Below are 27,826 nucleotides of genomic sequence, written 5' to 3' on the forward strand. Positions count from 1 at the left end.
CTAACAAAGTGTAACATCAGGTTCACTGCTGATAACTTTCAGGTTATTCCAGGTACATTAGTCATTGTCCTCCCATGACTGATGCTTTGAGTATTTGAAATTAATTCTCACTGAAGCTTCAAAGTCCCAGAGAAAGCAGGAAGGTCCTCAATCTGCGTCTGTCCATAAATTATATAAAAAGAGGATCAGCAGTTCGTGAAGTGTGCATGGAACATTTTTGCTGAAATCTGTGCACTTATGTTGCTTTTATTGACCCAGTGTAATTATAAATTCTCTGCTTGCAGAAAAACTCTGCCTTGTGTGCATTTTAGTCACAGAAGCCGTTTCTCTAATTAAGCTTCTGTGACGAACGCGCGTGCCAACGAGCGCTGTGCATTCTTATGATACCACCACTGGCCTTTCTCTCACCTTACAGAGGCTTTCATCCATAAAAAGGTGATGACACATGCCCCTCTCTTCACACTTCAATTGTTGGCCTGAGAGTGAGACGGTTCTGAACGCAGAGCAGCCGACATGCCCTATAGGGCCTGGCGTTGTGCAAGGAGGCACTTATGCGCTGTGACAGGCGCGCCTGCCTGTCAGCGTTTCCCTGGCAGAGAGCTGCCAAGTCCAATGGCCGCAGCCAGGCAGGCAGACGAGCTTTCTGTCTCATCCAATATCCCCCAACCTGCTCCCCTCCCTGCAGAGAACCACCTGGAAGGAGCTGCTGCTTCAGATTCATGGATCTTATGGCTTTATTCAGCCTTTTTTGGATATTGTTGTGGCTTTTCCATTTGACAAATGGCAGCCATGTTATCTGGCAGTCGTCCTAACCAGGAGAGCGTCCGTCGAACGCTGTTAGAGCCATGGCCTGTTGCACAGCACAGGTTGGCAGGGAAGAAATATGGCCCCGGTGAGTCTTGTGACTAGGATACAGCATCGGTTTGTTGTGGCTCACTGCAGCTGCACAGAAAGACAGTTTAGATTTCGATCTCAGCTTCAGGCACTTTTAAGCTTCTGGGGTTTGCATGTTTTACTTGTACTTGTCCTTCAGGCACTCTTGAGGTGCACCAACCTAATCCTACTTGAGGGTTGAACATAAAAAAACACAGTCAGGCAAGGAGGTTAGAAAGGTGAAAATAAACTGATGTAAAGTTAGGTTTCAGTGATGCATGTTTTTATGAAGCACATATTGCAGATCTGCAGGGATGCTGAACTTTTGATCAAACTGTTCTCCCATGACTTAGATTAAAGTGAAAAACTTTACTTGAAACTCTGAGATTTTGTCTATTCTTTCAATAAAACCTTTTAAGAATCAGTGATGAATTTTAATGGACAGAAAACAAAAAAAGAGGAAAACATTCACAAGTCATTCATGTGTGCACAGAACAACTCCCAGTTCTTTATAAGACCAGTTCTAAATCTGAATCCTGAGTTGTTCGTCCAAAGTCCAATTCAAATTAAATTATTTCTTTAGCAAAACCAAGTTTAGCCTTTCATCACACATTTTCATCAGAAGTTTCATCAGAAATTTTACTTTTTGAAGTAAAGTTTCAGGCTTTACCTCAAAAATCCAAGTCTGCACACATTTATAATCCCCTGTATGGTCAGGTATATAGGAAACAGTATCTATTTATTATGATTTAAGCATTTCTCCTGAATTATGCTGGACTTTTTTATTTTTTGCAGAACGGTTGACAGATTTTAATTACACTGGAAGTGAGGGGCCAGGGAGCAGAGATCACACTTTGCCTGAATTAATCCTCACACAAATTAGTCCTTTAAGAGTCCACTCATGCTCAAGATGTTTTCCTGCTGTTCACACATGGGATATTATCCACCCTCTGCTGGACACCCATGAATGGACTCTAAATGCTTGTTCACTAAGAGGCCAAAACCAGACCTGCACCTCGTTCCCACTTGACCACTGACACACACTAGAGGCCGACTTGCTGACCACTTTCAGTAGCCAGTCAGTGGAGCAGCAGAGCTGCCTGCAGCCTGCGCCGACAGGCAGCCGTTACATCACTCCGGGCTAAAAGAAAGGCTTGCAGAGGTTCCAGACGCCACAGGAAGCCTCGCTCCCTCTAATTAACCCAAACAACCTCCTCTATATGTCTGCAGAACTATTCCTCATTCATATTCAGCACCCCGGAAAATTAACTGTGGCTGGCAGCAGGTACTGTAAGCAGCGGCTGAGTTTTCTTTTTTAATAACTACTCATTAGAGATGTTAGCGCAACATAATTATTATTCCAATAATGCTTGATTGCAAAGAGCATCTTTATTAAATAGGTTCAGAAAGGGATTTATAAATATCAATCAAATAATTTTACTCAATATATTAAGTTAATCATTAATGAGGGACTTTTCATTTTTCTGGTGTCAAACAGTAAAGAGTTATAAGACATTAATAACTGTTGGTAACTGGGAATGGGTTTGTTTTCATCAGGACTAAAAGAAATGCAATCAGAACCAGAACAGCACACAGTCCTTGCTCTGTTTGCAGTTTCCTGAATCCTGTTGTGTTTTTAGTTATTTCTGATTCACTGGTTTAAAGCGTCGTTAAGGTCGTCTCCTGTCGGATGCTCGGGCCCTTCCTCCAAATAAGCCGTCTCCCGGGACCAAAATGCACAAGCACCTTCATCCTGCACTTTCCCCTCTTCTCCAACATCTCTTCCGTAGCTTCTTACTCCTACCGGCTGGCAGGGAAAAAAACACATAGTACATTTTCCACCTACACACATCCATCTGAAGCTCTCCCACATACAGGACTGCCTTTAAATTATGGATGAATATTGGTTTACAGTGGGCTTCCTGGATCATTTTAACAGGTTATATTACAAAAACCTAAACATTCAGCTTGTCAAAGTGAAGGTTGTTTTTCCTTCCCTTCCAACCTCAAAGACCTGGTGATCTCTTGCACTAAAGAAGCAGGGAGAATAATTTTTAAAAGAAAAATAAACAATATAGCTATACAGTAAAGTAGAACCTTAGATAATGAATCAAACATGTAATATTTTGTCTCAGCATGTGAAGGAATACTGCTGTGTGAATGACTCAACTATATGACACAACAGGCCATCTTGTTTCCAATCAGGTTAGGATGTTTCCAAAATTTTTGTAAAGAAAGTTATTTAAAGATTACATGAACTCTACAACTGATTGAAAACAGCTGATGAATCTTAGAAATATTCTCCTCTGGGGCCACCTAGTGGATGGAATACCTGAGACTCATTTCATCCATCCATTTTCTATTCACCCTTCGTCCCTAATGGGGGACGAAGGAAGCTGGAGAACCCGGAGAGAACCCACCATGCACAGGGAGAACATGCAAACTCCATGCAGAAAGACCCCGGGCCGGGAATCGAACCCAGGACCTTCTTGCTGCAAGGCAACAGCTCTACCAACTGCACCACTGTGCAGCCCTGACTCATTTCAGGTTTCTTTAAATACATTGCTCAATATTTTAACCACTGCTGGAAAACATGAACCAAACACTGTTGATACCAGCCAAACTCTAATGCTGATAAAACATGGATTTGGTTTTCTGGCAATATTATCTTAAAATACATTCAGATAAAATCAAGGAATCGTCATATCCTTCTAAAATGGGGCATATTATCCATATACACATGGAGATGCGGTGATTAGTTTTTCATCCAACATTTTTCCATTTAAGGCATAAATAACTGTTGGCCCTCTCCGGGTTCTCCGGCTTCCTCCCACAGTCCAAAAGCATGACTGTCAGGTTAATTGGTCTCTCTAAATTCTCCCTAGGTGTGAGTGTGTGTGTGTGAATGGTTGTGTGTCCTGTATGTCTCTGTGTTGCCCTGCGACAGACTGGCAACCTGTCCAGGGTGAACCCCGCCTCTCACCTGGAACGTAGCTGGAGAGGAACCAGCAACCCTCCTGACCCCATTAGGGACAAAGGTGTATAGAAAATGGATGGATGGGTGGATGGATAACTGTTGGCCTAATAGCAGAATAACAAGGGGCAGAAATCATTTACACTCCACACTTTTTAGATCTTTTGCAAGCATCCCAAAAGTTGCTCCCTTTCTTCTTTTCTGCCCTTAAATTTTTGTTGTTGCAAGTTCCATCAAACTGATTCACTTGACTGTAATTCACAAATTTCTCATAGATTTACTTCTGATACTTGAAGTGGGAAGAATCATTTTCCTCATAGAGCAGCACTGTTGGAAAGCAATATTTGGCTATTTGTGGTGTGTATGAGTAAGACAATGACCCAAGTCACACCCACATGTCAGCTAAGGCATTCATTACCGAGCTTGAAGAGGGTGTAATGTGTCATTTCCTGGTGCACCCAGAAACAAGCGGCCTCAGGCACTAATTACAGCTGCTTCACTGTGATCTTTCATTCGCTCATTTAAACTTTGCATACTTTTCTTTTTAGCTACTTTTGTCACTGCAGACCATTTTGCTGTGTAAAAGGAAGGCTATTCCAATTACCAGTCCGTCTGCCCACTGCCATCTGTGCAAACATCAGGCTTTAAGCACCCGACTTCATGTGCTTCATAAACAAATATATGTTTATGCAGCATTAGCAAAATTTGGATAAACAAAAACAAACAAAAATTTCAAGCGATTTAAGATGATACTCAAGATGAGGATGTTTGGTTTTTCTGATATAAATACAAATCAGATGAGTCAAACCAAAAACACAGAGGTGTGAATCTCACCATGGCAACAGCCCTCTAGCTACCTAGCTTAAATGTGTCATTGTTCTTTCGCTAGCAGGCATGGTTACCCTGGAGCTTTCTTTTGGCCAGAGCTCCTCGTGTTTAGCTATGGCATTCGTCAGTGCTCTCGGTTTTATTTGAGGAAATCAGCTGATGTTGTCTGCTTTCCCTGTAGGCATTTCTCTGCAGATAAAAAGGCCAAGTTGCTCAGATCCCTCAGACGAGTGGAGGAGACCGATCCCAGGGACATTGAATCTGTGAAACCCGTCCGAAACAACAGACTCTGAGAGGGGATTCAATCAGAGAGCGGCCTGATGAGCCTTATTCAACCTGCCACTTCTGATGAAGCACCCATGCTGTCTGCCGCATCGCCGTCCACTCAGTGCAGCAGATAAAGCTAATTTTATCCTGCCAATTTAATGCTACTGTAAATCTTATCGTGCTTCCCACATCGAACGTTCCCTGCTTCACACAATGAGTCTGATCTTCTCCATGTAAAGTAATTACTCCGCCGTTTATCACAAGAGGGAAGGCTTGTGAAATGCGGACGTAATCAAAACAAATGCACCAACTTTAGTGTGGGTCTTTGGAAATCCACTGTGTTTCTCTGGTCTCATAGGCATCCTGAACACTGCAGCGTACGCATGCATTATGGATGAATTGCTTTATGAAATAAAAAGCAGGGCATCGTGTAATGAACTGCGAGGATGGTGGTTAATCTTTGATGAGGCTGATGTGGTAAATAGTTTAATGATTTACTGACTGAGGCGTTACAGACATAAGCAAATTAAAGAAAACGAATGTTTAGAGTATAAATGTACTGAAGAGAAGCTTATAAACATATGAATGTCATATTATTTTGGCCATTTGATAATGTATTTTACCTTATCTTTTTGCCAACAACATTTTTAAAAACAAATTTTCTGCCTCTGATTCTCCACACAGTTCCTCTAGACTAGCAGCAGCAGCAATTTGTAAACACCTGGTGGAGCTGCACATATTCTGAGCTCATCATAGGAACAACTTCTCAGTCAAACGCCCCTAAGAATAAACGGCATAATGGATGAGCATTATGCTCATGGTGAAGGCAAAGTGTTGGAAAGAGTAGGAGCTTCTTAAAGAGACAGAGGCCCAATTTCAAGGAGTCAAACTGAGAACTCTAACTTATTTTAAGTCATTATAACACCTGAGAGTAACATTTAGTTGATTCTGTTATGAAATTGCACCGAGTGCCTGGAAAATACACAATACCACTCCTTTAATCTTATATTTTCAGGGTTAAAATTATACATATAGGCTCTTTGTCTTAACAAAAACTCAATTAAACTTGTGTAAATGTTGCACAGCCGCACGCTGTTTTAAAGCCAAAAACAAACTTCATGCATAATTCTAGCTGGAGAAATGACAAATGCTGTTGTTGTCTGAAGTTTCCTGAAACAGAGCCAGCTTTTAAGTATAGTCCTAAATTTTTAAACACTTGAGTTTGAGACTTAAGGAAGAATATTCCACACATCACTGATTCCTAAGTAAGTCTGGGAGTTTCTTTGAGATTATTGCCCTGTTTGAACATTCATCATTTAGCTGTTAATTTGAGGTGAAGCTAAATAATAAGAAGGTTCTACCAAACAGTACAGATTGTGTCATGAGTCAGTGCCACAAGCATTCAAAATGTTCTTGTATCCCTGAATTACGGAAATTATTGTTTTTAAAATTATACCATTTATCGACGAATCATTCAATCCTGAAAAAAATGGTTGAATTTAATCTAAGTCATAAATTATTATATCCATGCACATTTAGTGTATGTAAGCATTTCTTCTTCACTGTACTGTATAATCTTTTAAAAGTTACACAGAGAAATACCATCTTTGCTTTAAATTATGCACCTGCTCTCCCAATGCAGTTGCACAATACATACTAACTAAGGTATGTAAATATCACAAGTGTGCTCTCAGATTTAAAGGTATTAACCAAAATATCTTTTGTTCATTCCCCTAAACCACAGCTGGTGTGTGCATGCAATCCTACATAACTTGGAAATCTTTTCACACTCTGGCACAAATGTATCCAATTGGAAGGATTGCTGCTCAGATCTGCCAGGGTTTTTTTTTATTTTTTATCATCACAAATATGTATTCAACACTGCAGAACTCCAGGTTTAGTCTTCAAACCTTCTGCGATGCACCGTTGTCTGCCAAGAGCTGAACTGACTCATCACAAGGCAGCAGTTTGCGAGCTAGCAGTAACGTATTCAACTCGCAACCGGTTAACTTCCCACAGGAGAGCAAAATGTTGGTGCGTTAAAAAGTTAGAGGGAACCAAACCATAGAGTAGCAGCGGGGAATTACTGCTGCTACTCTATGGTTACACTAAATAAAGAGACGCAGACCGGCTGCTGTGACCACCAACTAACCGGACTGGACTTCTAAATTAGACGCAGTAATAAAGCTTGTTATGTTTTTTTTTCCCGGTGACAAATCAGTGAAGCGTACCTCTGAGATATGCAGATGAGGAACGTCTCGGACCAACAGTGACAGCTGTACATTTCTCACCCTAACCTTGACCTTGGATGGGAATTTTCAGTATCAAGCTACCTCATCTGCATAAGTAATTCAAGTTGTCGCCTTGCATGCTGGTCATTGATTGTAACATAATCAGCAGGATCAGAGACTGTGGTGACTCAGTCGTTCATCTGTGCTAAGTTTAAAACTTGCAAAGTCATTGTTTTAATCAAAATGCTTATCAAAAGCAGGCAATTAAGTCAATCAAGAAAGTCCATTTAATATTTTCTACTGCTTTTAGTGGATATCAGATACCAGTAAAGAAATATTTTGTTGGAGATTCTGGGTTTAGTAATTTGTCAGACTACGAGAAAGACGTTGATATGACATCCTGCACACTTTAGATGCTAAAAATCTAAATAAAAAATGTTAAAAATTTTGTTTTAATAAGTAGAAAAAAGAATCATTTTGCTGCTCCGCTAGTCTCTCTTGCTCACCACAGGAGACGCTTTGTTCCTTTCTGCTTCGGTTAATATCTAATATTACCAAACATGCATGAGAAGGAGCAGGAGATGGATGGACAGACTGGGACCTCCTCTGCAGTGATGTTGGTGGTGTTCCGGTTTGTTGTGTTGAAGAATGAGCGGACTCTAAAGCAGAGCGCCTGTTTTACAGGTTTGTTTACACAATAGGATCGAAATAGATTGACATTTGGACAAATAATATGGTAGCACTACAAAATATATTCCCTGCTCACTTTTCCAGGACCTTAGCAGAGTTTTCTGGAACTGATCAACTTCTTTACTGGAAACGTTTATGAAACGTATGGAAAGTAGTTTTTAGCGGAAGCTTTTTAAGGAAGTATTTTCACTTGATTATACATTGAAGTTTTTTTTATTGGTCTGATGTGATATTCTTTTCTTAAATGTGGTATTTTCATTAGCTGTAAGAAAAAAAAATCCCTAATATTCCCAATATTCCACTGGGAAGGCAAAGCATCTTCAGTCAGAGGCTTCTTCAGATTCAGTGCAGTACAGACTGCTACAGAAGATCTTTCCTGACCACAGCCATTAGCAATTTCAACAACTCTTTGAAGAATCTAAATTAACGAGTTATAACAAGATTTAATTTGCCTCTGGGATTAATAAAATATTTTTCAATTGAATTTGAATTGAATGATATTTTAATTTATTAAATTTGACAGCATATGGTAGGTTCAGTGTAGGTAAGTTTCAGAAAGGTTATCTAGAGCACCTGGTAAAGTATCCAGATCATTCCATGAAAGTATGCAGTAAAATCGATTAAAGTACATAGTAAGTCCTAGGAAAGTACCTGGCAGATTCTGAAATGAACTCAGTACAATCCAATGAGTACCTGAGGAATTTGAAGAAAATACAGAACTGGTCAATTCTGCAAAGTATGAGTTAAATTTATTTTAAATTGAATGGAAGTGGTTGGAAAGTTTCATAAAAGTTTCAGCAAAGTAACTGGTATGTTCTTAGAAAGTATCTCATGAAGTCTTGAAGTCGTTACTTGGTGAATTCTGGGAAATCTTCAGTATAATTTGTGTTGCACAGCACTACCTAAAAACACATTATGATCTATAAACTGATCAAACCTTGGCTGGAATATTCTACATTGACTACAAATAATTTAAAATAAACAGAAATTGTAATTGTTAAACATTTACTGTATTGGCATCTTTTGTCATATTAGAAAAGTATGTTTTCTGCGTCTTTTGTTCTTAGTTTAGACATTTACTGTCAGACAAAAACAGTTTCACAATAAGAAGAGCTGTCTTTCACCCGCATGTCATTTCTGTCTAAAATATTTTGCATACAAGTAATACATAACTAAGGCAGGAAGATTTATTCTGACATTTTTAATTTTAACAAACTGTATATTTGTGTGAAAAAATACAACTAAAGCCACCCTGTAGCTTTTTAACAATGCACCGGGGCTGTCCAATAACTCCCGAGCGTCATTGTGAGCGTGCTCACTTGCACCATGCAGGCAAATAAAATCGGTCACCTCTGTGCTCATTGTTGAGAAACAGCCTTGTAATTTTCTACTTGCAGAGCAAACTAGATTGTAAAAGAAGTGTTTATCTATAATAACAATCTGCAGCTCCATTTCCCCGGGCTGATGCTCTGCCTCTCAGGCAAGAGAGCACCTCAGAGGGTTCAGTGGGCAGAGAAAGGCAGAATGCAAATCATCCCAGTTCCACCTATTGTGGCTCTGTTTCGTGGGCTTCCTAATTGTTTACAGCATTAGCTTTTGCAAGGACTCCACACTGCTGCCCGAGTGGCACTAAGCTGTTTTTAGGTTTCCTCTGCGCAAGCTTGAAACTCTGCCCGAGAGCGGATGAAAACTCCCGTGCCAGCTGGGTTTAACATCTGCCTCAGAACTGAGATTCTGCAGGCATCAAGGCTCTGTTTGCCGATATTTCCAAGAAGCACAGAACACCGCTCTTTGTTGTTTTATTCTCCTCCTTCTTAGCCTTTGAGACGAACATGACACTTCTAAAGATTCGCCCTCCGTTTAAAAGACCCAATCAACGTCCAAACTGTGGGTTTAACCTTAATTCAAGGCATGCAAGAAGAACAGCATGGTAGTTAGGTAAGGAACATGTAAATAATTCACTCATTTATAAAGCTGGAAGGAGCCGTCTGTGACTTAATGGCAGTATCCACTCATGTGCGGATCTGGCACTGTGACAGAATCAGGTTAAGAAGATAGAGGGAATAAAACAGCATGTCACTTCAGCAGGGTGACTCTAATAGCAGAGCAGAGCTTTGTCTAAGCCACAGTAATGCTAAACCCCAGAGCTTAAGTTGGTACCCTGGTAAAGCTAATGAGTATAGCTTATTATTTCTTTATTTCTTTCATCCACTCTATCCTTTTGCGTGCAGAACTGATGAGCAAAGATTAGTCAACAGCCTCATCAGGACTATGGCAAACTGCAGTACAAGGACTTCTCATTGTCTGTTTTATCGGTGCCATCTTGTTGTGCCATTGTTCATGAATAAGTCATCAGTCCTGCTCACGATTCCCCTCAGGCTTATTGCTCGTTCCACTGCCTCCGCTGCCCTGTAAACCCGGCTAAAGAGTTTATGGGAGATAAGAGGCAGAAGAGGTCGTGGGTCCAATAACTGTTTTTATCACCCGGGGTTCTACAGCAGCGGCCGTTTTTATGTGCGAATCTGCCGGAAACCAATTCTTAATTAGAGAAGTTTGTGGACGCAGCAGCACAGGGCCTAATGGGGGAGTAAGAGGAATCAGAGAGGGGGTATCTGTGGAGTTACTAGATTGCTTTGTAACTGTGCCTGATAGCGATGCAGCGACAACAGCAGCGATGAAGCAGCCCCTTTAAAATGTTTGGTTAGGTGCTGCAGCTATGTTTGTCTAGACAAGCTTGAGTCCTTCTTTTAAAATTAGTTCAGCTTATTGATTTTCTAGGAGGCTTATATTTATTAGAGGAGTCTGCCTTGTCAATGGAATTACTGCCTTTCCCATCAAGGTGAGCCGATTCTATTTCCTACTATTGGGAGATTTTAAACGGCTGAGTTTAGAGGAAAAGCAAAGTTTCAAACTAGCTAAAAGTTTGACAAAACAATATAAAGCTGGTTCTGTTTAATTTTATTAAAATCTAACACTCTAACCACTTCCTGGTCCAACAAACTCGCACTGAAAAAAAAAATAGATTAAATTTCAGGTACGTTCATGCAGCAGGCCTCCTTATGGACTAGGGACTGAGATGGCCTTGAAAAGATGGCAGAAATTTTTGTTTTTATGAGTAATTTCAGTATTTTTTATCAGGATGTAACAGTTTATTCATATTCCACTTATAATTCACAACCAAGGCTAAAGAGGGAAAGTTATTTTTCAAATAAGATGTCTATGAAGCTGACAGTCTGCCTAACATTTAAATTTAGGACACCAAAGGTCTCAACTTGTTTTTTGAAAATTTGCAATGGCCAAACTACGACCCCATCTCCATGGAGACGATTTTAGGTGTATCTGCAAACGTTTTTTGTTGTTTAGGATATGAATCCACACAGATTCGGCTTCTTGGGAGACCAGAAACGACCATTTTTGAATACTGGTTCCAGACTGAATAAATCTCAAAACACCAGTTTCATGTTTCCATGTTTTTTTAAATGAAGACACTGTCAGTCCTGTTGCAATACGCAATAAATCAATCACTTGCATGACGAATTAAAACAAGCTGAATAATTTCCATTTCAATGATTTATCATTTTTCTCTTCTCTGTCAATCTTTCTACTAAAAATCTGGATGATAAAAGTTTTCAGTTTGTTGCTTTGGTCTCAACCAGCTTTTTGTCTGACAGTTTTGTTTCCATAGATTTCATAATTCATATTATTTGTTGTTTCTATTCTTTTGTCTCTTTAAGATAAGATGTATTTTGAGAGCAGAAGTGCAGCGCCTGAAAGATAATTTGATCTAATTTCTACTACATTATTTTCCGTGGTGCCACTTTCTGTTGTGTGAACGCAAATTTTTTCTAAATTGTTTACAAAAATATACCATGCTAGTCTCAAAGGATAGACTCACCCAGTTGTTGCATTTAAACAAGAGTATAACTTAAGACTTTTTAAAACATATTAAATAGTAAATAGCTTAATGATAGCCATGCAGCTCTAATTAAAATCTTATTCTATGCAACCCTTAAAATTTTATCTATGTGGTTCTTGCTACATCATACTTAACATCTATGTATGTAATAGATTATTTTTAGGATAAATTTTAGGTACTGAACAAAAATAAGTAATGAAAAATTAATTATAACCACAGAACAATATTATTAAAACACATAATTTAAATAGGGGGAGTTTTGCTTTTTCTTCCACCTTTGACAGACGTTCATTTAGGATAAAAGGCGAAAGTCACTCAGATTTTAATTAGCAGCTTGGCAGACATCTTTAACCAGTCGAGAGATAATGACTAGGATCTTGTGTTCCCAAGTTGCTTGCATATGAAAAAGGGAGAAAAAAATACGAAAATTAATTACTTATTTTCCCAGACGCAGACAGTGGAATCTTGTCTTTGATTGCATAGTTTAAAAAGTCCTTAATTATTCTAGCACTGAGGCACCGGTTAGGTCGGCAGAAAGTTCTGCATTTTATGAGGGAAAGGGAGTTCTGTCACACCGGTCCTGCTCTAAAACAAAGCTAGAAGGTTAGCCCTTTCAGAATGAAGTCCTAAATTTAGCAAACAGTGGAAGTGTGCTGCAATTCCCATCAGCTCCTTCTCCAAAGCCCAGATTAACCATCTCTCTCTGCATTTAGGCACTGGATTGCTCCACAGTTTGTCTGATAATATCTGTTTCGAGCACAGACCACGCTTCTCTTGGTATTTAACAAAGATTAGCTTTAAATTGATGATTAACCTTTGTAATCCTGCAAGCATATCGAAAATGGCTTGCTTGTCTTTACCACGGCCCACAAAAGAGACGCTGCATTATCGTTCAGGGGAAAATTGAAGCTCGGAAAGCAAATGAGGCGGTGTTATCTGGCCGTGGCTCGGCTGGATAATGAAGACAAATCTCCAGACTAGGGAACCATCTCATAATGAATCCTAACAGATGATGTTTTTTTTGACTTCTTAGCGTGAATCTTTTAATAAAACTCCAGTGTGACGCTGACGAGCTATTGGTGGCTGTGTCTTGCCAAACAGTCGATTTTCCTCGCGGGAATAGGGAGCAGCCATTGTTTAGATGGCTGTATTAGCCGGTAATCAGACATTAAATGAGCAATTTCTCCATATTTAACTTCAACCGGGGAGGTAATGGTTTAATTTACTGGGCAATGAGTTTTCCCAAGCGGGAGCGCCTTGCATTAAATCACAGCATCTGTTGCTCCAACAAACATTCAGCTTAAAGACTTTTTTTTCCAATCATTTCAAACACCAGCAGCTCAGAAAGAGAAGACCTGTCAGTAATTTACTGAAATTCTTCACCTTTCACACAGTAGACGTCAGAGTCCATTATCAGCTCTTATATCGCATTTAGTCATTTACTCAATAAAGTTCAAATTCGCCTGTCAACAGGTCAACTTGGAGCTTATTTCAACTCTATGCCCTGATGTAAATATGCAACAAGGAGTTTGAAGAAAGTGCAAATGTGCCTTTTAATAAAAATGTGATTAACTGATACTGTACATCAGCTGTGTAACAATAGCTGATGTACAGCTATTGTTACATCAGTCGTACACATGACTTATACGACTATGGAAAACGTCGTATAAGTTTAAATTGTAGCTTTTTGTAAGTATATTTATAGTGATATAATGTTATTTTAAGGTGCACCTTTTGAAAGTTGTGTCATTTTCCCCAGAAACAGCTACTTTACTCCTGGCTTCAGCAACATTAGAGCTGGACAATATTAGGAAATTGGATTATAATATAACCATTTCCAATCTTCTCAGTGACCTTTAGCATATTGCAACCAACAAACAGTTCATTCCAAAGCAGGTTTTTCAATATTATTCATGCAAACATAATTTTACAACGATGATATATTGTGTCCTCTTTAGTTAGACGTCCAAATGTTAAAAACTCTCCATTCTGTGGGACAAACAGAGGCAACATGGATGCTAATTTAGCAACCAGCTGGTTTTAAAAAAGTGATGTATTTGTTTTTGACATTAATATTTTATGCATGTTGAGGTTTTCTGTTGCAGCCACTGGATGCACAACGAGGCTCCAGCAGGGAGCATTTACATTCAGCTGAAGAAACTAAAAAGTGCCCAAACATGTTCCTGTAAATGTAGATGATTCATCAAATTTAGTTTTCAGTTACAAACGCACTGATGAAACCTTTCGCACATTTACGTAATTTATCAGGTTTTTTGTCCAACTTCCAAATTAGAATAGACGAGCAAAAATATGTCACACCTGTTGATGTCAGATTCATAAAATCAACATTCACTCAATTTGTGAAAACAAAAAGAGAGATAATCATTTTGTTTTTTTCCCTAAATACTGCTGCTAAAATCTCATTTTGATGCAAAGAACTTTAAAACAAGGCTCCAAGACCAACATTAATATAAAATAGCTATTATAATATGGGAGTTCATGTTATTACCAGTTACCAGACTGACAATGTAAAAATATACATTATTTCAATATAAAAAGCAACAAAACAACAACAGAGTCTCACCTTTCAGCATCATCTCTGAGAGACCAACTAAGACAATGAGAGTAAACAGGTTAGAGTACCAACGGCTGCTTAATCCAATCCTTACAGGAATCCGGAGCAACCAAGCGGATCACAGCCCACACATTACAATCCTATTGCTTTGCATTAAATGGAGGTGGACATGTTGCTTTAAAAAGTCCATGTCAAAGTCTCTCAGGTCTCTGGACATAACAACAAAATACAACAGTTTGTGTTAACTTTATGACAGATTACCTGAGATTATTATTTAAAAAGTTAAAAAGAACTTCTGGATTATGCAACTGAGATTATTCCAACCTCTAGAAAAATGTATCTGATGGACTCTGAGAAAAACAGAAGCTGGTCTGTCGCTTTAACAGAGTTTTCCACCTACTAATTTTAAGACTCAACCTACATGAAATCTGAAAAAATATTCAAACCTGTAAAGACTTTAAAACTCAGCAGAAATTGTTCAATTTGCATTTTTGTTTTGGGCTTCATGTCACATTCATTATATTTCATATTGTCAATCGTTCCAGTCTTTGGAAATGGACAAAATGCCAAGGTCAACAGATGAAAACATTTTTAGTTGTATTACCAAAAATAAATAAACTTTTTAATGATATTTTAATCATACACCTGTACAACTAATGGTACATTGGGTAAGTCCCTTTTAAATGCTCTAAATTGTTTGTTTTCTTGGTATTTCCATTTTTTCATGTTTTATCGCCCCATTGCGTGAGAGGAGATTTGCTTGGATTCAGATTTCTCGTTTCAGCCAAATGTGCTGATTTATTTTGGAGTTGATCTGCGCGTCTTTTAGCAGCTGAGTTAGAGGATTTAACAGATAGCGAGGTGTGATTTTTCTCCTGGTGAAACATGTTCTACATGTGTCTGAGGAGCTCCAGTTTTTCACCTAGAAATGTTTTTGTTTGTTCTTTGATTTTGTGTAACATTTCAAGGAAATGTTAGGCAAATTTAAACTTCTACTGACTTAACTGGAAGCAACTCTTGACATTTGTGCCATACGAGAAGATTTTGTTTTCCCAAAATAAATAAAAACATATATTATCATTAATTTTCCAGGATGAAAAACTCTGTTTAGCTTTCGGAAGCTTTGAAAGCTTCTAGATGTACACAAAGACTGCAGAACAAAGTAGAGAAAAGGATCTGAATTAATGGCGTCTTATTCATGCTGTTAAAAACTGATTTTGCAACAAACTCTGGAGCCTCGCAGGAAGCTGTCCGAGGTGCTGAAAGAAACTGTTCATCTTGTTTAGCTTTGGGTTTTTTTTTGCCCTGGAGAGCTCCTGCCTTTCTGCTGCCCAGAGGGAAATACTGCTCCTCTTAAAACTGAAATTGAACTTTCCAAGATGTTGTTACTCTGTCTTTGGTTTTATCTCATTTTCTTTTTTTATGGCTAAAGGCAGAGAAGAGACACAAAGATACACACATTTACACATCGGCATCCAGGTGTGTGTGCGTGTGTGGGTGTGTGTGCGTGTGTGTGTGTGTGTATGCAGCTTTACAGCCACAAGAAATATTTGTTAAGATGTACATTGTAGTTTTATTGCGCTCATATCCAGCACCTTGTAAAACCATTTATCCTGTGAACTTTTAACATTGTGATGTTACAACCACAAACTTCAATCTGTTTTATTGTGATTTTATATAATAAAACCACCACAATGCATCAAAGAAACATAATATCCCAATATATGCTTTACACATTTTTCACAAATAAAAATCAAAAAAGTGTGTTATGGATTTTTATCCACTGCCCTAAAGTCAATACATTTTTGGAATCTTTTTGGGCATGTCCACCAGCTCTGCTCATTTACAGACAAAGTGTTTTAGTCATTTTAAAAAATTATTATTATTATTGTTTTGTTTTTAAGTTGAGTTAGATTGGAGGAACATCTGAAAACATCCAGTTTTTCCACAGATTCTCTCTCAGATGTAGGTCTAGGCCGTTGAGTTCAGGGTCATTTTTCTGCTTGAAAATTTTTTTTCCTCTTAGGTTTTCTGACAAGGCTCTGCATTCCCGTTCAGTTCCTGTCATCTTATCATTTATCTTTGTAAAAAGTAAATACTCCTTACTAATAAAGTAAAACAATGCATGCATACGCTGCCCATAAAGTTGACAGTTTTTCTTTTATTTTTAGAAACATTTCTCTTTTTGCTGTGGCTTAACTTTCACTGTGGTAACTATGGAAGAAACTGATCCACAAAGTTTTAAGATTTAAAAGTTATCTGTCATTTGACAAGATTGAAGGAATATGTTTTCCAACTTTGTAGAAATTGTGAAAAGAAATCAAACTATTTCTGCAGTAGGAAAAAAATGCTTTAAAATTTTTTCTTATGCCGATCTGAAAGAAACCATTAGAGCACAAGTAAATTAAAAAATTATTAAATTAACCTTCAGGCCAAGATAATCCCAAAGGCAAAATGAAGTAAACACATAAACTGTGTCTCTCCCTACTTGGATAAATATTTTGCAAGTAGGATTTTTCTGTATTGATGTTAGTATGGAAAAAGTACAAGTAGCTGCTGCTAATCCTGAATATTAATATCAAAGGAAATTACCATTCTCAGGAGGAGTCTATTTTAGCATACAGTTATTAGGAAAATCCCAATGTGCAGAATTATTGTGTAACTGAATAAAAACAAAAGAATACAAGTCATCTTACTCACTATTTACTAAAGTTGACAAATAAACTATTCAAAATGAACACTTTTTACAGAGTTTAGGACACAATATGTGTGTCATTTGTCTGAGTTTTGCGTGCAGCAGCATCCAGAGCTGAAGAACTGACCGATCTTCCCTGGGGATGATTCTTATGATTCAGGACCAAACTTCCTGCTTTGGTCTGAGTGACACAGGGAGTCGTGTCATTATTCTGTCATCTCTGAGGCCTCCGCTGGCTGGCAAGGATGCTTGGGACAGCAAGTTGTTCTGTATGATAGAAAGAGTCTTCTTTTTTAGTGTTTGTTCTAAAAAAAAGACTATGGTTGAAGAAAATCTGCCTTTAAATTGTATTTCTAAGTCCAGCCTGGAGGTTTAAGCTCATTTGACTTGTTCATCATTTGTTCTAAACCTTTCCAACCTTAGCCTGAGCACTGGTAGCTACATTTTTAATTATTTTCTAGAACGTTTCAGTTAGACTCTTTCTTTTCTGTGCATTTTCAAAACTGTGCAACAAAATGTCACATTTTTCATTTACTATGTCTTAATAACTGAGAATGATACAGCTTTTTTAAAAAGTGTTTTAGCATTTCTTTTATTGTTCTGTCTGCTAAGTCTCTGTTTTTTAAAATAATGCTCACGTTTTTATTTTTTGACCGCTTGCGATGCAAAACCTAATATTGATTCCCGTCTCTTAACTTCAGCATTTTAAATCTAAAAATGTTTGAGTCTGTCCAGGCAGAGCTTCCTGTTTTTTCTTGGACTTACCCATCTATAATTCTTCACTAAATGTGGTAAAACATGAGCAGTTAAAAAAAAACATTCCAGTAAGTCCATAACTTCTTTAAAACCTATTTCAATTTAACAGTTTTTTTTGTGTGACTTTCTTGTAAAAACAATTACTATTCATGAAGCAGATTTTCCAAATATTAATTATTGACTGTTGGTAGTTGTAAATGGTAAAAAGTGTGAGCAGCAATAATCTTGGGTATGATCGTCTTTTCTTTCATTTTTATCCTCTGGGCTATGAAGTCTTTTTATTATTGATATTTATTATGGATTTTTAATGTTCCTGAACACACAAGGTTGATTTTGGGTGAATTGTTTAAAATCCACACAGACTCAAAACTAAACATGCAGGCATGTTGGTTAAATGACCCTCAGTGAAAGGTAGCTCCATCACACTCTGCAGTTTCACGTCCATATTAACACACTTTATGTGTTTATGAGTCATCTGTATCAAAGTCTGGTTGGAACAACTACCTGCGTCCAGAATTCAAACAGCGTTACTTTCAGATGACAGAAAACTGATCAAATTGAAAAGGTGCCACCATGGAAAGAAGTGCAAGCTCCAAAATCAACACCTTCAAGGATAATTAAAGTTTGCAACCAATGCTAATGTCACATGGCTGCTGTAGAAGAGTTTGGTACTAAGAGAGACAAAAGCTTCTGTCAGACCATACTTTCAATCTGCAACATCAAATACAAAACAAAGACAGCTGCATCTTTATGTGAGTCTCCAGGTGTGATATGAGCAGTAGCACTATCCCAAAGTTTTTCTGCTTTTTGCAAATGTTTTAGATCTGCTCAACAAAGCAAATACACAAATAGGAAAATTTTCCACTAAGAATTTAGAGTTACATGACATTATCTGCAAATACTGAACTGTGTTTAGATAATTAGAGGGCAGTTTGTATTCTCCAGACACATGGTGCAATTTTATGACACAGTCATGTAACATTGTTACCCTCAGTTGTTAGGAAGATGCTGTATATATAAAAAACACAACTTTAAAGAAAAGACATTTGACTTTGCTTCATAGACGTATCTGACTAATCAAAATTGGCATCTCAACAAAGCATCACCATGCCGACCAATGATGGGGTTTACAACCAGGAATGTTGTAGTTTGTATGAGTTCAGCAGGTGTTTACTAATTGCTGCTGCTGCTAGTCTAGTGGAGACTGAAGAGGAGATTTGTGGAAAGAGGCGACGCTATGATGGGAAGCAAGAATGACATTATAACATGATGTAACGCTCAAAAAAGTCAGTTTTGTCCATGCCTTCCCCCACTTCAAAACCAGAGTCCACATCAGAAAACAATCAGTTCAGATGAGATCTACCAGTTCAGAATCTTTCAGATACTGAACTGGAAGTATGTCAGATGCTCGGCAATGGCTGAAAGAGTTAAGAGACATTTCGCCACACAATAAAGCCATTTGTATAGAAATCTAAGCCTGAATATATAATCCTTACCTTTAGTAGATGTGAGAAAATCTACAATAATTTCAAATTGTCTAAATTATTTCCCCCAATTCTTTTTCTAAAGATGTATTAAGCTGTACATATAATGAGAAAAATCATTAAAGGCCCAAAAATGAGAAAGGCAGTCACATCCATGATGTGTTTACTTAAACTTCTGAATTGCAGAGTGTTTCTTTTTACATAGATGTTTCTTAATAAAAGCCTATATGACAGTCTATCAACAATAATGATGAGTAGAGCTGGCATGGGCCTGTCTCATCTGCGGCAGGCGAGGAACAAAAGTAATGAATAAATAACTTTGCCCATCATCAAGTGGAATGATAAATCTACTTTATAACACAAGGCAATGACGAGCCTTTCTTCGCCCTCTTGATGAAAAAGTGGCTTGTGAGATCTATTCACTCTTAGGCCCTTGCAATCTCTCTCGTCTCCTCGTTCGCCCACTCCAGTCCTCCGTCCCTTCACTTTCAGAATGGCAGTAAATTAAGCAGAAAACAACCTGTTGTATGACGCCGTCATCAGACTCTTTGTGTCTTTAATAAGCCTTTCCCTAAAGGCTGAGCTCAGACATGGAGGCTTTTGATAATGAGGACACACCAGCAGCAGCGTGTCACACTCACACTGTATGCTACCTTTTTCCTACATTTTTGTTAGCCATCACGCTGCATTATGACCGGTGATGTATGGTGACGATCACATGAACAAATGTGGGACTTTGCACCATGGATTGCTGCCTACTGCGCAGTCATGAATTATGGAATTTGGCACAAATATGCAAATCTGAGTATTAGCCTAGTTATACCCTGGTACTGTAAGTTGCAGTCACTTATCTATTATGCATGAACTAAAGGACGGGAGTGAAGAGGTCCTGGCAGCCAGCTTCACAGCCCTTTCTCAGTTGCTCATTTTCACATCATGAAAGGACATGTAAAGCAGGAAAAGCTAGCTCCAAAATGCTAACTCTCTGTGGCTCTGTTCCTCTGAAGGCTTGGGGGAGTGCAAGCTTGCCTCCACACTCAATTGCCAAGCTACTTAAAATAACAATGGCTTCCATAGGATTTGGAAGCCTGGAAGATATGCAGGGAACACGCAGAAGTTGCTGCTAATCCTCTAATTTCCTCCCACAGGGCTGATATGAAAATGCTGGTCTGATCAGTAATCACTCCACAGGGGAGGCAGACAGAAGATCCAGTCAACAAATAAAATAACCTCTGTATGACATTAATATCACAATGCTGGGTGGGTGAGGGACTGTGCCTGGGCGACCTAATCACAGAAGTACATCCAAAATAAACGGCCAACACAATGGAGGATCCGCAATGTGCAAAACCTCAGCTCTGACATCATGCAGGAAGTCCATGGAGAGGAGAGCAGTGACGACTAAATTCAGAAGTTTAAAAGTGACCCGAACGAATATTAGCAAGAATATCAACCGATTATCAAACACATGACAGCAGACTGCTTCTATTTAACAGCTGTACTTTAAAAAAATGTCACCACTCACACTGAACCAACAGACTGTAGTATTTGTTCAAGTTGATCTCTACTTATTAAGACAATGTTTTGTTAGCAGTGAAGTTATAAAAACAAGAACTTTTGTATTGATTTCAAAACAAACACTTAAAACACTAAACCTATTCCACATATGATCTCAGACAACAGCAGAGTAAATGCAACAAAAAATAGACTGAAGACCAGAAGCAGGTAAATTCAGCTTGACAGACAATAATTTCTCATCAGTCAGTCAAAAGAAAACAAACAAGCATGCTAACAGCAACACTCTTCTATGAGGATGTCGCTACAAAGTGAAGATTAAGTCAGCTTTCAGTATTAGAGAGGTATTTTTTTAGAGGAAGCACAAAACCTGTTAAGAGGTATTTATAACAAAGTTTAAAGCCAAGTTTTGTGGGAACACTAACTGATAATGTAAGTAGTAGATTCAAGTCAGATTAAAGCAGGAAGCTAACGTGAAGCCACATTAGCAGTGTTGTAGTCGTTTTGTGCTCTAAGCTGCACCTGGCTAACATCTGTTGTCCCACAGATTGTTCACAGTCTGTCTTACTATTCAGCTCATTAACAGTTTAGGACAAAAACATTCTTAGCCCATTGTGATAAGATTTGCTGTTATATGGGGAAGAGTTTAGGAACTGTAAATGACACCTTAATGAGAGCTCCTCTGGGAAACCCCATGCTGTTTCATTACCTCAGCATCTGCTGCTAATCTTAAAAGATAAAGTCCCCATAAGAAAAATTACTTCTCTTCTGAACAGCTAAAAAATGTTATTTCATATAACCAACATAATCTGTGTTAATACTCTGTTATGACAACAGTATTAACATTTTCCTCATCACTCACTAATTCGTCTCTGTATCAGTTCTTGTGTATTCTGCCTGTTATTCTCCTCTTTGCTGTTTTTACTCACAGGAAGTCATTTTGTTGCTATGTTGATCTCTGGAGCTGCATCACCGACTCTACGTTTAGCTGAATATTCGTCTGCTTCTGTATCAGTGTCATATTTCCTTCTTACTTTTTGAAAAACGTCATTGCCTTGTCAACATTTTTGTGCTAAGCTCAAAAATACACTAAAAGTAGAAAAGTGGTACAGGATGGAGAAATGAGTCCTCTAAAAGCATCTGGAGTACCTCAAACTCCTGCCTGGTTAGTTTTGTTACGTATGCTACAGCGAGGGCTGCACAGTGGTGCAGTTGGTAGAGCTGTTGCCTTGCAGCAAAAAGGTCCTGGGTTCGATTCCCGGCCGGGGATCTTTCTGCATGGAGTTTGCATGTTCTCCCTGTGCATGGTGGGTTCTCTCCAGGTTCTCCGGCTTCCTCCCACAGTCCAAAAACATGAATGTCAGGTTAATTGGTCTCTCTAAGTTCTCCCTAGGTGTGAGTGTGCGCGTGCATGGTTGTTTGTCTTGTATGTCTCTGTGTTGCCCTGCGACAGACTGGCGACCTGTCCAGGGTGACCCCGCCTTTCGCCCGGGACGCAGCTGGAGAGGAACCAGCAACCCTCCCGACCCCATTAGGGACGAAGGGTATTCAGAAAATGGATGGATGGATGGATGGATGCTACAGCGACAAATCCGTCTAAAGTTTTAACTTCATGATGCACAGTTTTGTAATGCCCAAAATATTACCATTATTACTCCTACAGTTGAGGTGGATTGTTTTCTGTTGTTTGCTATCTACAATTTCACCATTAGGTGTCACTAGTGGTCGTTTGTTGAAAGGAGGTTTTACCTATCAAAGATGGCATAATATTAAAGCTCAACATTAATTCAGCTGCAGATATTGCTCAGTTAGAGGTTTAACTTAGATAACTTTTCCCCAACTTTTTTTAGAAAGAAAATATTACACTTTGTGCCAGATTTATAAAGACAAACAGATAATTAAATGCAAATGCATTTATCTGACCTAGATAATTAATAAGCTTTTTACCTGCCTCTGCATTCAGACACATATAATTTGCATTTCTATTTATTTCAGCTACACCTTACCTTTACCTAAGATTTGCAAATGTTATTATTTGCACTATTGAAAGCATCTAAAGCTGGTTCCATAAAGGCATCTAAACCAGCCCCCACAATAAGGAAAAGAGAACAACTCTGGAATTCATTTGCATTTTTAACAAATCTCATGTATGCCCTAGCTAATAGTTTTCATCCTTTAATTTGGCAAACAGAAGCTCATCAAATATTAATCCCATTCTCTTGTTAGTTTGGATTGCTTGTGATTAGGAGAACATGTGGAAAAGAAAATGCACTTTTGTTTTGTTTTTGTTTTCCTCCTCCCTTCCTCTCCGCTCAAGTGGAGCCAACTGGATAAACTCCATCAAACACAAACCTAATAACGAGATATTGTACACAAGAAATGGCTTCTTCTCTCTTTTTTTCTGTCATTCCCATGGAACTCTGCTCATATTGTTGTGTACACTGACCCGCCGTGTTTGTCCAGTCATACATCACAAAGACACTTCGAGGATTCCCGGGGGGATTTAGAAATCATAGCACATCTTCAGACCACTGCCATCTTTACGGCCAGAATCAGAAACGCTTTCTTACTGTCGGTTTGTCATCCCTGGAACCCCAGTCCTGCTTCTAGCAATTAGCATCAGGAGAAAATAAAAACAGATGAAAGTGGGTTTTTTTTCTGATTAAAAAGAGAAAACACTTTATCCATCCAGGTTGATCAGTTTGGTACAAAAATAATGAAGAAGAGTCCACTTTCACTATAGCCTGCTGTCCTTTACTTTGATTAAACAAATAATTTTCTTACCAAATTATTCCCTCTTAAATAAGTCTTTGGTTTATTCACTTAGAAAACACTTTTTCTTTACACTACAAGTCACATTTATTGGGACTTAACATCAAGATGTGCACAAAGCATAAAAATATTTTATTGTAGTAGCATGATCTCACACTGAAAAGATTAGGGGATCCAACTTTAATCATTATTTTTGCTTTACAACATTTATTCATTGGTTCATTTTTACAGAATCACAACTTAAACAATTTATTGGCACTAATATAATATAGCATCAAAGATTTTTTTATGAATAATTGGTGACACTTTGTGTCTTATGCTGCAGGTCTAAAACTATTAAGGTTTTTAAAATTTCCCTTACATCCTGCTCACTTTGATTGTGAAAAGTTTCGCTTTGGTTCTTGTCCATCCTAGTGACCAGTGGGTAAAAACAATCATCTTTTTGGGTTTTTCCACCAAAGCTGTTAGAACGATGAACCGTGGTGATGTTGGAGACATGATACAACTGGTTTCATAAAATAACTGGTTTTCAACAAGTATCTTGGTTACTTTAACTGTACAACGTAAAAAATCTCTGACAGTTTTATTTTGTATTTTTGTGTTGGTGAAACTGCAAGGAAGCAGTTTAACTGCAAACATTGGATCATTTTATGCCGGCATTCAAACAAACAGAGCATTCACTACAGGATTTATTATGGAAACATCAGCTGTTAGCTCTGGTTTTTGCTTTAATGACTCACTGAAACTCTGTGAGGAGTTGGATTTAAAGAAACAGCAAGACTGAGGTCAGGTTATTCCACGACTAATCTAACATTTTCTCTTAATTGGACTTACTTGTGAGTTTCAAACTTGGCGGTCAATTGAGATGAAAGATGGAACATAGTTTAGGCAGTGAACTCGAGCTGTGCTGCTGTTTCATCTAACCAGTAGGCCTGTCATGATAACAAATTTTACTGGACAATTAATTGTCTAAAAAACTATTGTGATAAACGATAATATTGTTTGAAGACCTTTTTACACTGATTTAATGGAAATGACGTAATAATGCATGCGATTTCCTGCCAAAGATAGATACACTTTATTTTCAAAAGAACACTCAACACGGGAACTGATAAAATAAAAAAAACAACCAAAAACAAAAATAAAATGGATTCTCAGTCTCCTCTAATAAAAATGTACTTGAATAAAAACCCCAAAGTGGAAATAAATGCTACATTCAACCAAAAGAGTGCAGATTATGAAGTCTATAAACTATATTGCCCTTCAGTAATAATTAGATTTAAATAGAAAAGATGGGCACATCGAATACCTGATGCAATAGTTCACACTACATGTTAGTTCACACCTACATTTTCCCCTTACGACAAATTTAGAACGTAAGATTGTTTCGTAATCGATCAGCCTGTAGTGTGTGGTGTGTTACGGTAGATCGTTGTGGCCCTCCGATCTAAATCAGGGTTTTCCCCGACTGGGATCGTTAACGCAGCCTGTTGAATGTGACAGGTAGCCAATCAGAAAGCGCGGATTCTCCTCCTGCTTTCTGAGGGGAAATTACAGAGGGGAACCCCAAACAGCTGACACGGCGCAACCCGAAGTCCAGCGGACATTGGAGATGATATGTGGAAACAACATTAATGTTTATTCAACATTTCGTGCAAAGACTATAGAAATGACGAGGGGAGGAGTTGGAGCAAAATTGCTACCGGTAACATTTCAGCTGTTCTTTGTTAACATGACATAAATAGGTTCTAATAATTTTCATTCAGTCAGGACTGACACTAGAGCCACATGCGTTGCAGGTAGATTGTAGTAAAGCGTTGATTAATTCCTGGCCCTTTTGAGATGCAAAGCCTGCTGCATGTGAAGTGGAGATTCTCCTTGTTTCTGATTCTGTGAGGTCAGAGACCATCTCCTCACTTTCTACTGTCCAGAAGACAGAAATGTTCAGGGGTGCAGAGATGCTCTCATTGCTATGGTTGAAAACCACTGCCACTGAGTGATGATATCAGAGCCTAAATGTCAAACTTTACTATATCGACTAATCTAGAAGTATTCAAACATTTACCACTGGTGCCACAGTCAGAGCTCACAACAGTGGGAAACACAAAGAACGGCGTTAAGCAAGCATAGGTCCAGTTTAGAATTAGAATCAGTTTGTGGCGGCATCCCTAGGGAAATGTTATATCTAAGAGAAACAGAAATTCATAAATTATTAATGTAAAGTTCCTAGAGGCTTATCATCCTCAAAAAGTGAAGTATAAATTAAAATAGCTTCACTTTCATTTTACTTAATGGTTAATTAAAAGGTACCAGTAATAGGGCCACTGGTGATTTTGGTTGAAACAATTATTTCTATACAAGTTGTTTTTTTCCCCACCCAAATAAAAATGTTTTTCTTTCATAAATGTCCCATGTGTGAAAATGCTATAATACAATGTTTTTATTCTATTTCATTTTAAGGATTTTACACATCTTTACAAGGGAGGCATTAGATGTCAGTATATTCAACGAACATTTTTACAGTATGGATTTTTCTGCATACATTCACAAGAAGACTTCTATTCTGACAAATTTGCAATATAGCTGAAAGTCAGTTTCATACAGATCAAAAGAAGCTGTGAATTACCATTTAGATTTAACATATCTCAGTGTAATGAGCTGTCTGAACCTATGAAGAGCTGCAAGAACATCATCAACCCACTTCTTCCTCTGGAGGATTGTTGTGCAGCTTCAGCTTGAACAACTACAAAAAGGTTGAACCTATTTTAAATACAAACCAATTAAAAACGACTTTTAGCTGCAGGACAGGATCAGGCTGGTACTGATAAACAGCACCTTACGTTTCATTTAAATTTCATTACGCAACTTATTCCAGTCAAATACCAACTAATGCCTTTGAGAAATTGAGCGAGCTGAAGGCACTGGCTCGAATAAAGCCAACACCCACATGCTCATAATCAAAGGTGAATTGTTGCACAGCCTGTGGCAATTTGCATCCAGTGGAAATTCACTTGGCTTGGTCTGACATCAGATATAGGAGATGTGATGCTGTGAAGGGTAGGCAGTGTGTGCAGGGCCACATTTCCACCAAGAGCTGGAGAGTGGTAATTATCATCAGCTGCTCTTGTCTGATTGAGTCTACCCTGCAACTACAGCATGAGATTAGTCACTTTTTATACTTGCAGCAGTGTTCAGGGTTGGATGAAGAACTTTGCCTCATCTTTAAATGCCGTAACTTCACAAATTTCAGGGAAAACTTTTAAAGAAACTAGTTTGTGCCACACTGAAAAGGGGATAATCCTACAGAACAATCTGCTCCTCGGAGCTTCTGGAGCTAATTTATTGAATGTAGCATTTTAATTAGCTTGATCAATACTCTATTACAGAGGGTTTAGATGTGAACTGCAGAGAGAAGACAAAGCGCTCAACTGAGTGACAGACAAGCTCAGACACAACAGACGCAGCTCAGCCCCAAACAGAAAACTGGATTTTTATTTCTGCACATTAAATGTTAAATTATCTTTTAGTCAATCGCTGCATGAAAGCATCGCTCAGTCTCTTTTCACATAGATAAAGTAGTATAAAACATTGGTTACCTCTTCCGGCGGGTTTGGTGCTGGTCTGAGCGCGCCTCTCCGGTTTGGGTTTGCTCTCAGGAGCGGAGGATGTAGATGATGCTGAACACCGGAGCGCGCTCCTGCGTCCCGCCGGTCCCCGCACAACAAACGCGTCCGTCCCTTCCCACGGCCACTGTCATCACTGAGTCGGTTCGGAAGCGAGCAGACGACCAGCTGCCAGAACGGAGCGCTTGTTTATTCAAAGCAGATGACTCGGCTCGGCTGTGTACCGGAGGAGCGCCGCGGCCACGCCACTGCCTCAGCTTTGCGTGGCAGACAGGAGGGAAGCGGGGAGGAGCCGTTTCCCGTTGTGACGATCAGGGCAAGGTGCTCCCCTCACTGATGCGCCGTGCGCCTCATCAGAACCATTTCTGCTCAGCTTATCTTTCATATTTCCTTAAATAGCTTGTGCAGCTTGTTTGAAGGTTCTATTTTTGGTTTTATGAACATAGCAACCCACCAACGAGTCCAAACTGTTTACAATGCGCCATGTAATGTTGAAAATGAGTAATTCAAGAGGTAAATCTAAAATTCTATAGATTAATATTTATGGCTAGTGAAAAAGAATCAGTTTCTCAAACAACGTGAGCAAACAGAAGCATTAAGCTTCTATGCACCATAAATCTAGAACAG

General features: G+C 38.6%; 1 protein-coding gene across 3 annotated transcripts in view; it reads right to left on the minus strand.

The window, feature by feature from the left end:
- The window catches only part of LOC122842478 (heparan sulfate glucosamine 3-O-sulfotransferase 1-like), a 67,360-nt gene that overhangs the window by 3,468 nt on the left and 36,066 nt on the right, over positions 1 to 27,826 (minus strand). The window contains exon 1 of one of the 3 annotated variants that reach the window (XM_044136400.1): positions 27,173 to 27,574. The exons of the other annotated variants lie outside the window; for them this stretch is intronic. The gene's annotated coding sequence lies outside the window, so the exon portion shown is untranslated. Of the gene's footprint in view, positions 1 to 27,172; positions 27,575 to 27,826 lie in introns of those variants that run through there. 3 annotated transcript variants of the gene reach the window in all.

The sequence above is a fragment of the Gambusia affinis genome, linkage group LG13 (genome assembly GCF_019740435.1).
Source record: "Gambusia affinis linkage group LG13, SWU_Gaff_1.0, whole genome shotgun sequence".
Taxonomy (NCBI): domain Eukaryota; kingdom Metazoa; phylum Chordata; class Actinopteri; order Cyprinodontiformes; family Poeciliidae; genus Gambusia; species Gambusia affinis.